Raw genomic sequence first — 16,856 nt, 5'->3', positions numbered from 1 at the left:
AACTTGCCTTTTAAAAACCTGGGGCTCTTAACTGGAAGTACTGCTGATGGGCACCAGAGGCTCAGAAAACTCCTCCTCCCACTGTGAGCAAATCGCCGCCCCCCCCCACCCCGCCCCCGAGATTCTCCAAAGTTTACATCAGATTCCCAAAATGGACGGGGACTTGAAACAATTAAGAAACCCTGCCTACGAATGCTCCGTTAAACACCACTCAGAAGTTAATCGGGCAGGAGTCTGGGCTGTACAGGAAGGTGGTGGAGTGCACCCAGGCCTTGGGTGGGAGGTGGGAGAGGCCGAGCACAACCAGTTGCTTTTATAACTTTTTCTTCCTGAAGGGTCACTGCTGGAAAAAAACCCTTGGGGAGTTTAGAGCGGAAAGAGAGCGACCACTTTTTGCAGACCTATTATGTCCGTCCTAAATGTCCTCATTTAATCTTTGCAGTAATCCTTCGAGTTCGCTGTTAATCCTTCCTATTACTCTCCCAAATCCCTTAAGGGGGCACTTAATGGACTGCCGGTTTTCGTGGTTCCGGGTTTTAACTGAATGCACACACTGACTAGTCTCCTCTTTTACAGACAAAACTTCCCTGCTATTGCCTTTGTTTACATGAACTTGCCTTTAAAAATAGCCTTTCATTTATTTCTTTGGTCAATTTCTTTCCATCAAGAGCCACCCTCAGAATTGGCAGCGTGAACGCAGACGTAAGGGCAGGAGCTAGTACGATTTTCGGTTGAATTTAGAAGACAGTCCTGGAGCCTCACTTTTCCCTTCTGGTTCACGGGATGGCCGGCGGCCGGGGCAGGGTTTGGGCGGGAGAACTGGGGCCGCAGATCCCGCGGCTGCCTCTGCTCAGGGCAGACGGGCGGCAGAGAGGTTGGGCGCGGTCGGGGTTCAGCCTCACTTGGCCGCCGCCTCCGGGCTTGGGGGTGAGCCCCTCCCGGAGGCGGTCGCGCTAACCGCGGAGGGAGCCGGCGAGAGGCGCGGGGAAATGGGCGAGCGTCCCCGGCTCCTCGAGGCCGGCGCGCCATGGCGGGTGCCGGGCAAGTACGCAGCCCCGCGGCCGCGGGCTAGCCGAGCCGGGAGGCCACTGTTGGGTCCCTCCTTCCCTCTGCGCCCCAGGCCTCGGAGCCACCGAGAGGAGGATGAGTCCCTGGAGCTGGTTCCTGCTGCCGACCCTCTGCCTCCTATCCGCGAGCGCAGCCCCTCCGCGCGGCGCGCCCGCCTCCGCCAACTGCAAGCTCAAGGCCCAAGTAAGGCGCGCAGCGGCCGCGGGCGCGGCAGCCTCCCGGCACCTCCTGGGGGTGGTTACCTTCCCAACCGCACTGAGCCCCGTGCTCTTGGACCCCGAGCCGACTCAGCGGGTCGGGCTCCCACCTTGCACGGCGGCGCCTCCTAGCTCGCGCTTCCCGCCGAGCCCCCGGGTTCCCCTTTCCGGCGGGGGTGCAGAACTCCGGCCACACGAGACCCTGTCCCCCAGCCATCGCCATTCGTCAGCCGAAGGGAGTCCCGGGCCGGGTACCCCGGGTCTCGCCAGCCTGCTTCGCTGGCGTTTGAGGGACGAATCCGCGAAGACCCAGTGGGCCCAGGACTTGGGCACATTTACTTTTAAGTTTGTTCTGCCTGCTCGTCCCTAGCGTTTCATTTCTGCTCGTTTCTAAATGGTAATAGCCCCCAGCAGCTGCTTGATTTAATCTTCGTCTATTCAGTGCCTGAGTTAGGAGGAATGTGGGGGGAGCTGAAGCCATCCTCCTTGTTTTACTGATATGGGAAACTGAGGCTCAGAGAGGGACTTTTGTGCTCCAGGTTACCGAGCGCGTTCGTGGAGAGACCAGGTCTGACAGCCTAGCGTTCACGCACCCGGCGCCTCCTTAGATCTTCGCATCAGCGTTTTGGGGTGAGGGGAGCCGAGGTGAGAGAGCCCCAGTGACCTGCCCGTGTCCACCCAGCCCTATAGGAGCAGAAGCCGAACGGAAACCCGGCAGGTCTGGCGTCTCCGGGGCTGAACCTCTTTCGAGAAGAGCGTTTCCATTTCCTGATCAATTTTCCTACGCTCGGAATTTTCTGCAGGTCTGAAGTTCCTCTCTTCTGAGCTCCGTGGAAGTTGACTTTTGCGAGTTTACATCGGTGGGTCCAGTCTCTGTGGATCCCTGGCGCTGGGGAGGGTGATCGTAGACTGAGCGCCCTCGAACGCCGGTTGCCGGAGTTCAGGGGTCTGCCCACCTTCGGTGACACCTGCGCAGCATCCGGGGCCGCGTCCACTTGCCTCCGTGATTTTATTCATCGTCTTAACCACAGCAAGGGAGAAGGTGGCCTCACTGAGCCGTTCCTGGCGCACAGGGCTGCCCGGGAAGCTGCACTGTGTCCCTAGGGCGCCCTGGGCTGCGGACGCGTGGAAACCGAAGAGGGAAATCCTCGCCGGGGATCGTTCCAAACTCCGCTGCGGTGTGGCAGCTGCGGGCTTGTTATACAAGGCAGAAGTCCATCCTTTCATATGAAAGCAGAGTGCCTTGCACTTTTGCGAATCTATTACCAACTCGTAATAATATTATCGAGTGAGTCTTGATAAGGTCTCTGTTTCTCCCTTCTGTTGAGTCTGTCTTCGTGGGTCTTTTGTTCTGTCAGTTCTCATACTTTTTGGTCTCATAGTAAAACACTTGTGTGGGTTAACGGAAATATTAATAAAATGCAAGAATACACAAGCACACATGCCATTGACTGTTGGAGGGTGATGTTATCTAGAGACTTGTAGCCCCAAGAAAATTCTGTTTGTACACTTGTGAGAGAATGAAAGAGGAAAATATCTTTGTACTATTATGAAAATGGCTCTGATCTTACAGACTGCATGAAAGGGACTTGGGGACATTCACAAGTCCCTGGACCACACTTTGAGAATCAATGTTCTATTCTGTGGGCAAACTGCCTTGTCTTGTGTGGAGGTCAGAAGGTCAGTCAGTGGCAGGGCTGTCTGCTTGACCTGCAGCCTGTAGAGGGTACCGTGGGTGGGTCCCCCAGGGGGTTGGGGTGTTGAGATTGTAGAGTGAGGCTCTGGAATCCAGCCTCCCATCCGGTGTGGCAGCTTCCTGTAGCTTTCTGGAAGGACTGTGGCTTGATAGCTGGCTTGGTTTTCAACTTTCGTTCATCATTAGAGAGGTTTTCTGAGCCAAAGTCCGCCACAGACAAGGCAGGCTTTACCCGGAGCAACACACAGGTTGAGTCTGTTCCTTATCAACACTCAAACACAACTCTGGAGCGTTCTTACCATTCCTGCTAGCGTTGTTTCACATTTGCTGTTTCTTCACCCAGATATCCACATGCTTGCTCCCATACTTCCATCTGGGCTTTGCTCAAATTCTCTCAATGAGACTCTTCCCGATTACCTATTAAAGATTATGTCATGCCCCCATTCCCCGGCCACCCTGCCCTCCTATCTGCTTTTCCAACTTTATTTTCCTGTGTAGCACTTAACCACCATCTGATAAAAATGTTTGTTTATTGCCCCCCCTCCAATCTCTGTAAGCATAGGAGTTTTTGTTTGCTGCTGCATCCCCAGTGCATACAAGAGTGCCTGGCCATAGTAGATGCTAAATAAATATTTGTCAAATGAAAAGGGCAAACTAAAGCCAACTTACTTTAATATCATTCCAGCTGGTCTGCTGAAGGGTCCTCTTGGAAAAGAGCAGTTATCTCAGGTCCAGGAGCTGGATGGGAAGAGTTGAGGGGGCCCGTGGCTTAGGGATTTAGCCCACATTACACAAGCTGTCATTGTGCTACTTTATTTTGTTGTATGGATTACACGTGTGTGTTAAAATCTCCGGTAAGGTGATTCAGTCCGCAGAACTTCGTGTGTCTCTGTCATCCATGGACATGTCTTCTTCTTTTAAAAGAAACCTGTTATGGTGTTAATATATATATTTTTTCCTTTGAAATCATCAGAATGTTAAGATACATGGCTCCCTCTAGTAGTATGTAGGGGCCACAATTACAGTGAAAGGGGGGTGGTAGAGCCATTTTGTTTTTCTTTTATGGAGACAAATAGTCCTTCCCCTGAGGGTGTCGGTGTGAGGCAGGGGCAGCTGCACCCCTAAGATCAGTGCAGCAGCCTAGGGGCTCACCTGTGGGCAAAGGCAAGGTAGGAGCTCCCTGATCAGAAGCCCTGAAGACTCACCTTTCAGAAGGGCCTGGTAGAGAGGTGTCAGTAGCTAGAGTGGGAGACAGGATGCCCTCCTGGGTCAGAACAGAACGCCATGTATTGAAGAAGCTCCATAGGATAAGGATCATTTCTTTAAAACCACTTGAAAACCCCTGGCTTAAAAAGAAAAAAAAAGTGGAAAAGCCCCCCACCCCCCAAGCTGTGTTATCCCTTAAAGAGAGAATGGGAAAGGATGGCCCCCTGAGGAGTGAAAGATGTCAGTGTGGGTCCATCTGGGTAGGTCATTGAGGCCCCAAATGGGGAGCTGGACAGAGCCTCTCTAGATGTGGAGTCAGGTGGTCCTCCCGAGCGATGGTGCACCTAGCAGAGTGCGAACTGAAAAAGATGTAAGTCTGAATCGCGGGGGATGTCTGCTGCATGCTAAGGCCGCCTGATATGGTGTTTAAAACCTGGGGCTCTGGCTTCAAATCCTGGATCCACTGCTTAGCAGCTATGAGACCTTCTGTAGCATAATAAACCTCTCAAGGCCTCGATGTCTCTGTCTGGAAACAGCCAGTGTCTTACTTAGGTGTGTATTCTCCCTCTTCCTCTCTTCCCCATCTCTCCTATGTGGGCACTGGGCAGGCGTTCACCCCCACCATGCCACGAAAACCGTTCTTGTCTGGGTCGCCAGCGACCTCCGTGTCGCTCTATCCAGAGGTCAGTTGTCCAAATCCTCGTCTTATTTAGTCCATCAACCACACCTAACCCACTGGCTTACTGTCTCCTCCCCGAAGCTCTTTCTTCAGTGGGCTTCCTGCTCTTCTGATTTTCCCTGCTACCTCGCTGGCCACTTCTCTTCTTCTGGCTTCTCTTCTTTCCCTTGACTTCACAAGGTTGGACCATTTCTAGACCCATTCTCTCCTGTTTGCACTTAGTCCCTTGGAGATCTCTTCTAGTCCTATGGCTTTAAATAACATCGAAATGATGACCACACCCTCTTTTTCATCGGGGACCCGGATCTCTCCCAGACTCCAGACTCATGCATCCACCTATCCACTTGACCTCCCCACTTGGATGTCTGCTTGACATTTCAACTCAGCGGGACCAGCACCAAACTTCTGACCTTCCCTCGAATCCTGTTCCACCCCGTCTTCTCCATCTGGGTTGATGGTAACTTCATCCTTTTAATTAACCAATTCATCAGCAAATCCTGTTGGCTCTTGTTTCCAGAGTACAGCCAGAATCCCATCTCTGATCACTTCTCATCAAGTCTGTCAGTCCTGCTCTGTTCTCTCACTTGGGTCATTTCAGTAACTTCCTAACTGACCTTCTTTCATCTGCCCTCATCTCTCAGTAGTCTGTTCATCACAGCTGCCAGAGTGATCCTGTCAACACATTAACTCAGCTCATTTAGCTTCTCTCATTAAAAACCTGCACCAACTTCCACCCTACTCAGCATAAAAGCCTCCACCCTTCCAGGAGCTCGGGGGCCCTGTGCGGCCAGGCCTTGTTGGCCTCTCTGACCTTTGCCTCCTGCCTGCCTCTGGAGCTGTCCAGCTGCAGTCATGCTGGCCTCTTTCCTGCTCCTCCAACACATTGAGGGCCTTTCTGCCCCAGGGTCTTTGCACTTGCTGTTGCCTCCTCTTGGAGGGATTGCTCCCAGATAGTCCTGTACTTTGACCTCTTACCTCCTTCACGGCAAGGCTTAAATGACCTACTGGACATTCAGGGACTTTCCTGGTCACCCTATTTAAGACAACATCCCTCCTCCACTAGTACTTCCTGTTCCCCTTCTGCTTCTGTGTTCTCCTCAGCAGTTACCATTAACATACCGGAGGCAGAGACCCATACTTCATTCACTGCTGTATTCCTAGTGCCTCATGCCTAGAGCTGTGCCTGGTGCCTGGGGGGCACAGCATTGATAGCTGGGAAAGAAATCAGTGTTGAACAAATGCAGCAGAACCATCCGTGTGCAACGCTTGGATGGCACCTGGCACACAGCGAACAGTCAGTATCAGCCAGCTGCTTTCAGCACCATTACTGTCAGTGCATGGCTAGATGCCAGAACATGAGTACTGTTTTTTAAAAAACCTGAGCAGACACTTCCCTGGTGGCGCAGTGGTTAAGACTCCACGCTCTCAATGCAGGGAGCCCGGGTTCAATCCCTGGTCAGGGAACTAGATCCCACATGTGTGCCACAACTAAGAGTTCGCATGCCACAACTAAGGAGCCATCGAGCCGAAACTAAGGAGCCTGCGAGCTGCAACTAAGACCTGGTGCAGCCAAATAAATAAATATTAAAAAAAAAATCATCAACCAAGAAATGTTCTTAGAAAAATATTATATATAAAATAAAGCTGAGCAGTTTTCAGTGAAAAGATCACACAATAACCCTATTTCTAGACTCATACTGGTTGAAAAGACAACAATAAAATAAATAAGAAACTAAGAATGGATACATGTAATTGAACAGACTTTGTTCCTGAAGAGAAGTGTAGGCGTTTTGAGGTAGGATGGGACATTAGGGACATTAAGTGTGTTGGGTGAAAACAAACCAAAACCAAACCAAAATGAAACACCCCCTCACCACTCCCCACCAACCCCACGCTATGATCCTGCAGTATGGGTGTGGTTTTTCTTGGAATATATTTGTTTACTATCGTGGTCTCCTAATAGATGACAATGAATCAGGTGCCCATGTGTTTAATAATAATATTTCAACTATTTGCCATGTCTCCAGTTGGAAACTGTGTAGAAGTCCTTTGGTAGACTGTGTGGAACTTGTGTAACCAGATGTATAGGTCAGTGGTCTCCAATCATATCATCATCCAGGACCCCTTTGATCACCAACTCTTCCCACTAAAATCAACAAATAAAACAAACTAAACCTATGCTTGGAAGCCCAGCTCTAGCAAACCAGTTGCATTTAAAGGTAATTATTCTGTTACCCATTTAAAATTAACCAAAGCCATAACTGTCAACCTCAGCTTTTGGTTACTGTCTAACCAGTGTTTTTCTACCAGCTTGATCTAATTTTAACCAACAGTGAGACATTTGATTGCTTAATTAGCCTTTGGCAACCATTTTTCTGTAGACTACAGTTTCCATGTGGCTTTTTGAAGTAGTATTTAAATAACCCTGGGGACTCTCATTACTTCCTAAGAGGATGCCTGAGGACTGGCTGGAGACCCTGTACACCATTTATCTCTCCATTTTTGGATTGGGTTGTTTGTTTTTTTGTTATTGAGCTGCATGAGCTGCTTATAAATTTTGGAGATTAATCCTTTGTCAGTTGCTTCATTTGAAAATATTTTCTCCCATTCTGAGGGTTGTCTTTTGGTTTTGTTTATGGTTTCCTTTGCTGTGCAAAAGCTTTGAAGTTTCATTAGGTCCCATTTGTTTATTTTTGTTTTTATTTCCATTTCTCTAGGAAGTGGGTCAAAAAGGATCAGTTTTTAAAAATTATTTTAAAAATGTGTTTTTTCACTCATTTGTTCAGTCATTTAACTTTTACTTGTCTAACTTGTTTATTACCATTACTTATGATAGGGGTTATTATCTGACTTTCACCACCTGAGTTCCATCCCTGGCTGGGGAACTAAGATCCCGCAAGCCATGTAGCACGGCAAAAAAAAAAACCAAACAAACCTCAGTGGGGTGGCTGAGATAGAAGCAGAATTGAGCATAATTAGTGCATTCTTGAAAAGCTGGGTGTGTGAGCAAAACTATAATTTGAATACTTTAAAAAACAAGGTCACAGGCTGGAGGCTGATGAGGTAAGCTCCATCTGGTGCGCATGGTGTTTTGAGAAAACTGAGGTCTCATTTCCCAACTGGAAGATTTTATTTAATATCAGGATTTCTAGTTTCTTTGGAAAAGTCCCTTCTGGGGCACCAGGCCTGTTCCCCTGTGGCCAGCACTGCTGAGGCTGCTTAGCCAATGTCCTTTGTGGAGAGTTGTGGGCTTGTTGGCCCCTGACCTCCCCCTGCTGTTATGTCACCCCAGCCCACGTGTTTCCCTGCCTCTGCTCTCCTCTGAGTGGTCCCATGGTGTTTTTGTGAAGGTGACAGGGGGACAGGTGGAGAAGAGCAGGCTGAAGAGAGTAGGGCCCCTGCTTCAGCCAGCTCCACCCTCATCAGTCTTATATTTTGATCTTGCCATCTCAGTGTAGACACCACCCTTAGCCTTCAGGATGCAGTCAGGTTATGTATGACTCCTGATTTTTTTCATCCAGAGTTCGTGCCTGCTTGATACCTCTGGCAGCATTGCCACCCCCTCTGTGAAGAAAGCACATGAGCTCAGCCATGGGTCTCACCTCACTCCCTCCCTTTCTGCATAGGTGGGTTCCCATAAAAGATTTCAGGTCCCTTAGAGAAGTGATCTTTCTAAATCCCATTTCCATGGTCATGCACCACCAGGCATCCAGACATGGTGCACTGTCTGGCTTCCTCTGAGGAGCTGACTGGAACAGCTGTCTGACCACAGGATTCTCCTGCCTGCTTCCCCAGCCAGGGACTGGATGTCAGGGTGGGGTGGGGTGGAAATTTGAGACAGCCCCAGTCCCCTTGGCATTGGGGTCTGTCCTTGGGACCCAGTCATACTTGGGTTTGCGGTGTGAGTCTTGGGATCTGAGAGCTAATATGAATGCAGGCAACAGGTCTGGGGTTGCCCTCTGCTTTCCACGTGCAAGGACTCATCTCCGGACTTCCAGTATCTTAAAAGGAAGTTAGTTGGATGTAAAAGTCCTGTGCAAACACAACAGTGCTCTTGCTGTCAGCAAAGAATCATTCCTTTGTTATTGTTTACTCTTGCTAATAGATGGCACTAACATATTTCATATTTGCCCTGTCAGCTGTCACTCTTCTACTGTACGGTCCAGCAGTAGGTGTCACTACTGGCTCCTGTCGTCTTTACCCCAGGACCCTAATAACTCACTCTTTTGGCTGAAAAGCAACCCCCTTTTTTTTCCCCACAAAGTGAAGCCTTAAACAGTGGTTTCGTCCAGGGGACATACTTGCAGGTCTTATGAAAAAGTCCTTTTCCTGAGTCACAGTTTTGGGGTGTTGGGGAAGACAGGGATCTTTCTTCTTTGGAGCAAGTTCTCTTTAGGTGGGTCAGTCACTTAATAGAAGAAACAACTGGTTCTAGGGTAGAACACTGGAAAGGTCCAGGGCAGGGTGGAGTGGGGGAGGCAGCCTCTGCCCCCAGGAGAATGTGGTCTGGCTGGCGAGTCAGGGTGAATTCCTAGAAGGATACCCCATCTCTCTGTCCTTGGCTATTGTTGGTGAAGGTCGGAGGAGTGGGAAGTTGGGAGGTGCTGGCCAGCCTAAGAAAGCTTCCTGAGGAAGGAGGGTCAGATCCTTTGAGAAGGAGGTGGACCTGCCCGGCCCAGGGGAGGCTGACTGCAGGAATACCGCACGGTACCTTGTTTTGTACTTTGCAGGGCTCTCTGCATCTTCTCCCATCAGTGTGTTGGATTTTAAGAACAACCCTGTGAGGCTGGAAAGTCTCTGTTCCCAGAGGCCACGGCAAAAGTGAGGGTGGGTCAGCGAGCAGAAGCCGCGGGGGACAGTTTCCTGTTGGAATGACCCTGGTGGATGGCCTGGGGTCTCAGTGAGACTGTGCAGGGCTGGCCTGGCCCCCTGGTCTCCCGTTTTCTAATCTAGTTCTGCCTCTGAGTGCTGCCACCTGCCCAGATTTACAGTCTGATTTGCTGAGGGAGTTCCTGCTGCTCCCTAGTCATAAATTCCAATAAAAGCAAGAAATCATATCTTTGAGACTGACCATATTTTCCATAATTGAGATGGAATGTGCTTGAAGATGGAGATCTTGATACAAATGAAATTATTTACAAAACAGAAACAGACTCACAGACATAGAAAACAAACTTACAGTTCCCAAAGGGGGAAGGAGGGAGGGGATAAATTGGGATATTGGGATAAGCAGATATGCATTACTGTATATAAAATAAACAACAAGGACCTACTGTATAGCACAGGGAATTATATCCAATATCTTGTAATAATCTATAATGGAAAAGAATCTAAAGAAGAATATATAGATATGTATGTGTAACTAAATCACTTCGCTGTATGCCTAAAACTAACACAACATTGTAAATCAATTATACTTTAATTAAAAAAGATGGCGATCTTGACATTTTACCTTTCCTTGATAGGTTTGGTTTAAAATAAATACTTGGGGCTTCCCTGGTGGCGCAGTGGTTGAGAGTCCGCCTGCCGAGGCAGGGGACACGGGTTCGTGCCCCAGTCCGGGAAGATCCCACATGCCGCGGAGCGGCTGGGCCCATGAGCCATGGCCGCTGAGCCTGCGCGTCCGAAGCCTGTGCTCCGCAACTGGAGAGGCCACAACAGTGAGAGGCCCGCGTACCGCAAAAAAACAAAAACAAAAACAAAAACATAAACATAAAATAAATACCTGGAAAAAAATACCTGAAATCCCTGAAAGGGAACTGCTTCCTAAAATATGGGCAGCTTTGCTTGTGAACAAGAACATCCTTCCGAGATTTCTCTGACGTTCCAGTGGTTAGGACTCTGCGCTTTCCCTGCCGAGGGCCTGGGTTCGATCCCTGGTTGGGGAAGCCAAAAAAAAAAAAAAGAAAAAAGAAAAAAGAACATCCTTCCTAGCCTAGTGAAGGAGGCATGTGAGCTCAGTGTAGGCACCCACTGTCCCCTCTGCTGGGAACCCTCCCCATGCTGTCCCTCTGGCCGACGGCTGATTTGGCTTATGTCCTCTGTGAAGGTCCTAAGTCCAGAGATGACCCTCTGCTGTCCTCTCAGTGTCCCCGTGGCAGCCTCTGCAGGACACCTGAAGACTGCCTCTCCCAAAGGTGCAGGCTCCTCCAAAGCTGGGTTATGGTCTCTTGGTCCTTGTTTTTTGTTTTTTTTTTTTTGCGGTACGCGGGCCTTTCACCGCTGTGGCCTCTCCCGCTGCGGAGCACAGGCTCCGGACGCGCGCAGGCCCAGCGGCCATGGCTCACAGGCCCAGCTGCTCCGCATCATGTGGGATCCTCCCGGACCGGGGCACGAACCCGCGTCCCCTGCATCGGCAGGTGGACTCCCAACCACTGCGCCACCCGGGGAAGCCCCTCTTGGTCCTTGTACCCCAGCTCCTGACGTGGTGTCTGGCACGTGGGAGGTGCTCACTAGTGGTTGTTGGCTAATGTGTCAGCCAGGTAGGACGTGTGAAAGTCTGATTTCAGTGGGCAGAGCTTGGAAAGAGCAACGGGAAGCCAGTGAACTTGTGGATACCTTGGCTAAACCGGGATACAACATGAGTGTGTGCTGATTACTTACTAAAGTGGATTACAACGTTTCTGACGGCTGTGTAGATATAGACCGACATCTTAAAATTCACATTAAATCCAATCTTTTTGCTTATACTGCATTCTTTTGCTTTTTAACATTCTTTCCCAACATTGCCATATAATATTTTTGTGTGCTTATACAGAGCGGGCGAAGTGCTGCAGTTACTGTAAATGCCCCAGGAGCTGTGACATCTCGTCCTTGAATTAACCTGTCCCTGCTTTCACCTAGAGCATCAACCCAGGCGCTGTAGGTGGGCACAGTCTTCAGAAATTGGAGGTATGGGCTGGGCCACTAGCTCCCCCAGCAGGGTCTTCCACAGCATGTCTTCACCTTGGCCATCCCCTTAATTTCTTATATTTTGACCAGAAACGGAAACTTGAATGAACTGTGTCCCTATGGCTGGCTGTGATGTCCAGACGCCTCAGACTCAGCTCTGTGTTTCCACCTGCGCACAGGCCTGCTCGGGAGTCATCTTTCCTTTTACTGCTAGTCTTTATTTGGACACATTTCTTAAGCACTCAGCATGGGCTGGGCACGCTGTTTCTCATTTTTGGGATTCAAAGACAAAGCAGTTATTGATCCTGCCTTCCCCTGGCTCTGGGCGGCCCCTCTAAAGTCTAAAGCAAACTTAAAAAAGATAGGTCTTTTTGTATACATGCATGGATCCCACATGTGCTGCTGGGGTTCTGACCTCAGCTGGATCTGACCCTGCTTGGCTGCCTTTGGGGTCATAAGAGAAGCACTTCAAGGGATGCTGCAGCCACATTTTGGCCCCATTGTCCCTGCGAGCTCCTTTGAAACCCCGGCAGCCAGCTCTTGGTGGATCAGCTCCACGACACGCTAGACTTTAGGAATAACACCCAGCGTGTCTCTTTAGGAGGGGGAGGAGGGCTGTCTGTCCCTCCTCCAAAGAATCCACCTGCCCAGCAGGATTAGGTGAGGCAGAGTCTGCCTGGCTTGGTGGAAAGGGGGAAGAGAAGAGGAAGTATCCGGGTGCGACTGGGGCAGCTGTTACCCGGGACGCTGCAAGGAGCCAGGTGAGGCCTCTGCAGGTGGAGGTGCTCTGTGGCCTAGGGATGGAGCAGGGGGCCTGTCCTGGACCCTGGAGGTGGATGTATCATGTCACACCATGGACATTATGGCATCTCTGTTTTCCTCTCTCCCTCCTGATGCTTCTGTGACACCCTCCCTCCCCACTCATGGGCCCAGCCGCTCCGCGGCATATGGGATCCTCCCGGACTGGGGCACGAACCCGCGTCCCCTGCATCGGCAGGCGGACTCTCAACCACTGCGCCACCAGGGAAGCCCGAGGCCTTTCCCTTTTTATTCACAGCCACTCAGAGCTTAAAGGGCAGCGAGCAGGGCTCCGGCGTCAGCTTCAGCAGGGGCCTGGAATCACGAAATGTGGAGTTACCCCATTCCTGCCTTCCCTGACTCCCCCTACAAGAGAACTGGGCTCCTACCAGCCTCTGCTCTCCAGGGGAGTCTGGGTAGGTGAGGTTGCTTATCACTGTGCAGAATAACAGCAGTGAGGGCACTGCTGACTGACTTCTCAGGGAGAGGCCAGCTCTGGGGATGCCCTGTGCTGTCTGTGACTGGGCAGCCTTGTCCGCATTCGTTATGGTCATAGACTGGCTGCTGTCCAACAGGACTGCTGATATCTTTGACTTCCCCTCAGGTCCAGAAGTGATGTTGAGATGCTGTAGCGTGAAAAACCCCTCTGGATGGCCCCGCATACCTAACGCTGGGCAGAGAGAAAGTGTTTGTAGACATCTGAGACAATTTGTGACTGAACCCAAGCTCAGGGTCCTGATACTTGGCTGTGCCTCTCTGCCCCCACCCCCCCTTGTCAGCCCCTCCTTTCGGGCTCCGATTCTGGCCCTCCCCTTCCCACCTCTCACCTTCTCTACTTCCCCCCAGCCCTCCCCCTCCCCCTTTCCCTGCTCCGCTCTGGGGTGTGACAGTTCAGAATCTAGGTGCCAGTGCCTGGAAGAGAGAAAAGACAAACAGTGGGCAATGAGAGAGAGAAGGACTATGCAGAAGAGGCGAGGAGCAGTAAAGGGTCAGTCTTGTGTGATAGCGCAAGACTGGAGTTTTCGTCTTGCTTTTCTGGTCTGTTCCCTAGGACGTGAAGTGAGAATCGCTGTTAAATACCTTCAGTGGACATAAGGGGCTGTATTAGTTTGCTGGGGCTGGCATTACAAAGTGCCACAGACTGGGTGACTTAAGCAACGGAAATTAATTTGCTCACAATTCTAGAGACTGCTGAAAGTCTGGGATCAAGGCGTCAGCAGGGTTGGTTTCTTCTGAGGGCCTCTCTCCTTGGCTTGTAGGTGGACGTCTTCTCCCTGTGTCTTCACGTGGGCTTCCCTCTGTGTGTGTCTGTGTCCTAATTTCTTGTTCGTTCTTTAAAATTTTTATTTTATATTGGAGCATAGTTGATTAACAATGCTGTGTTTGTTTCAGGTGTACGGCAAAGTGATTCAGTTATACGTATACATGTATCTATTCTTTTTCAAACTCTTCTCCCATTTAGGTTATTACAGAGTATTGAGTAGAGTTCCCTATGCTATACGGTAAATCCTTGTTGGTTACCTCTTTTAAATACAGCAGTGTGTACTGTCAATCCCAAACTCCCAATCTATCCCTCCCCCGCCACCCTTCCCCCCGGTAACCATAAGTTTGTTCACTAAGTCTGTGAGTCTGTTCCTGTTTTGTCAATAAGTTCATTTGTATCATTTTATTTAGATTCCACATATAAGCAATATTATGTGATATTTGTCTTTCTCTGTCTGACTTCCTTCACTTAGTATGATAATCTCTAGGTCCACCCATGTTGCTGCAAATGGCATCATTTCATTGTTTTTAATGGCTGAGTAATATTCCATTGCATATATGTACCACATCTTCTTTATCCATTCATCTGTTGATGGCCATTTAGGTTGCTTCCATGTCTTGACTATTGTAAACAGTGCTGCAATGAACATTGGGGTGCATCTAATTTCTTGTTCTTATAAGGACACCAGTCATATTGAATTAGAGCCCACCCTAGTGACCTCATTTTAACTTACCTCTTTAAAGACCCTTCTCCAAATACAGTCACATTCTGAGGTACTGGGGGTTAGGGCTTCAGCATGAATTTTGGGGGGACACGATTCAGCCCATAATAAGGACCCAGGGTAAAGTTGCAGAGTTTGGGTGGTGGGGGGCAGATTTTGGCATCGTTTCAAAGGTGTCTCATTGTAGGTATCCACCTCACGGTGAAAACCTGTGTGTGCCATGGGGAGAGGTGAGGGGGTTCCAGCAGCACTGAGTCCACTGTCGGCACTTGCAGTGTGGCTGATTCTCTTGTAGCAAAGTGGTTTTTGAGGCTGTCACTAAAGGATGTTGTCACAGAACTTTAGGTGGCAGAAGTTATGGAATAAAATGGCAAGTTTAGTGCTTCCCTGGTGGTGCAGTGGTTGGGAGTCCGCCTGCTGATGCAGGGGACGCGGGTTCGTGGTCCGGTCCGGGAGGATCCCATGTGCCGTGGAGCGGCTGGGCCCGTGGACCGTGGCCGCTGAGCCTGCGCGTCTGGAGCCTGTGCTCCGCAACGGGAGAGGCCACAGCAGTGAGAGGCCCCCGCGTACCAAAAAACAAAAAACAAAAAAAAACAAAGGCAAGTTTAACTGGATGTTAATATTTATGGTATTAGAGGGCTTAGGGTGGAGCCAAAATGGAAGGAGACGTAAGAACTGCCACTGGTTAATTTAAAATGACCGACTAGAAAAGAGTGTCATCTAGGAACTTCCCTGGCAGTCCAGTGGTTAAGACTCTGTGCTTCCAATACAGGGGGTGCGGGTTTGATCCCTGCTAGGGGAACTAAGATCCCACATGCTGCATGGTGCAGGGTAAGGGGGGGAAGAAAAAAAGCGTGTCATCTAGCTAGCTGATTGTTCTCATTTTGTGTTATAATTGATTTTAAATGGTATCTTTAACCTTTTTGCGGGGGTACTGTGTGTCAAATTGACCCAGCAATCCAACTTCTATGAATTTATCCCATGAAATGATTGAACAAGTGACACAGATGTATGCTGGTTGTTATTAATTGCAGTGTGATTGATGCAAACTACGGGCCCAACCACTGGGAACTGGTTAAATTATGGTCTCTCCAGGTTGTTGAATCCCATAGGGTTATTAAAGGTGCTTATGTAGATCATGGATCGCAGGGGCTGGGTAGGCAACAGGCATGCGTGAAACTGGCCTGTGTTGGGAGTGGGGAGTGACATGAATTGTGGCATTTGTGGGGTGAATATGCCAAGTGAAGAGGACAGTGGCTGCTTGGTCCTAGTCGATTGCTGGCCACGTAGAAATGTGCACCCAGTGTGGCCAGACCTTCCCATTTTTTAAATTCATAATTTGGAAGTATATTATATCATTTATTCTTTTTTCCCGTTTTAGTGAGATATAACTGACATATACCACCATGTAAGTTTAAGGTATAGTATAATGATAGATTGTGAAATGATTACCACGAGAAGTTTAGTTAACATCCATCATCTCCTATAGATAACAAAAAAAAAGGACAAAGAAAAAAAATGGTTTTTTCCCTTGTGATGAGAATTCTTAGGATCGACTCTCTTACAAACTTTCATCGCTAGCACACAGAAATGTTCACTGCAGTCATCATGTTGCCTGTTACATCTCTAAGTACTTATTTATCTTATAACTGGAAGTTTGTTCTTTTTGACCACCTTCATCCAATTTCCAGACTTTTCTATTTTTTCTTAAAAGAGAAGTCAGAAGTCTGGGTTTTTCTGGGAAATGCCCTGGTTTTTAAATGTTGGTAAGTACCTAAAAAAAAAGTGAACCCATTGTGTAGTACTAATAAGATTTAGCTGTGAGCTGGATCGGTCATTAGAGCACCCATTTCCTACTTCTGAGGCAGAATGTTCTCAAAGCGTGTGCTGGACCGGCCACATCAGCATCACCTTGGAATTGTTAGGAATGCACAATTTTGGGCCACACTCCAGACTTCCTGAATTAGAAACTGTGGGGTGGGACTTGGCAATGTGTGGTCTAACCAGTCCTTCCAGGTGATTCCATGCACACTCAAGTTTGAGAACCATTGGTCTCTATTCTTGGTCACCATTCTGGTCCCTGTCCTTGTATTGCCTCTGGGAGTTACCTCAGGTTGCCAAAGACTCCTTTTTCCCCTCAGTTAAGAGCATCTGTTGCCATATCCCCACTGGGCAGTTGTTCTTTTGCTGCCTTGTAGTGGCTCTTTATGTTTATTTAATTCTTAGATTGGTGTCTAACTTTCCACGCGTTTGTTTATTTCAGCTCCCAAACTAGCATGGAAACTCCTAGAGAGCAAGGATCTTTTTTTTTTTTTTTTTTTTTTTTTTTTTTTTCA

At 49.1% G+C, this 16,856-nt stretch overlaps 1 protein-coding gene across 1 annotated transcript in view; it reads left to right on the top strand.

Annotated features, from left to right (window-relative positions):
- The first annotated feature begins 224 nt into the window (after window positions 1–224).
- The window catches only part of TRABD2A (TraB domain containing 2A), a 52,603-nt gene continuing 35,971 nt past the window's right edge, over window positions 225–16,856 (top strand). Inside the window, exons 1-2 of the mRNA XM_024743691.1 lie at window positions 225–1,251; window positions 1,805–2,553. The gene's annotated coding sequence lies outside the window, so the exon portion shown is untranslated. The remainder of the gene's footprint in view (window positions 1,252–1,804; window positions 2,554–16,856) is intronic.

This window comes from Neophocaena asiaeorientalis, unplaced genomic scaffold (assembly GCF_003031525.2).
Source record: "Neophocaena asiaeorientalis asiaeorientalis breed wild unplaced genomic scaffold, Neophocaena_asiaeorientalis_V1.1 scaffold114, whole genome shotgun sequence".
NCBI classification, from domain to species: domain Eukaryota; kingdom Metazoa; phylum Chordata; class Mammalia; order Artiodactyla; family Phocoenidae; genus Neophocaena; species Neophocaena asiaeorientalis.
The sequence above is the reverse complement of the archived record's forward strand: the minus strand, read 5'-3'. Positions and strand labels throughout refer to the sequence as shown.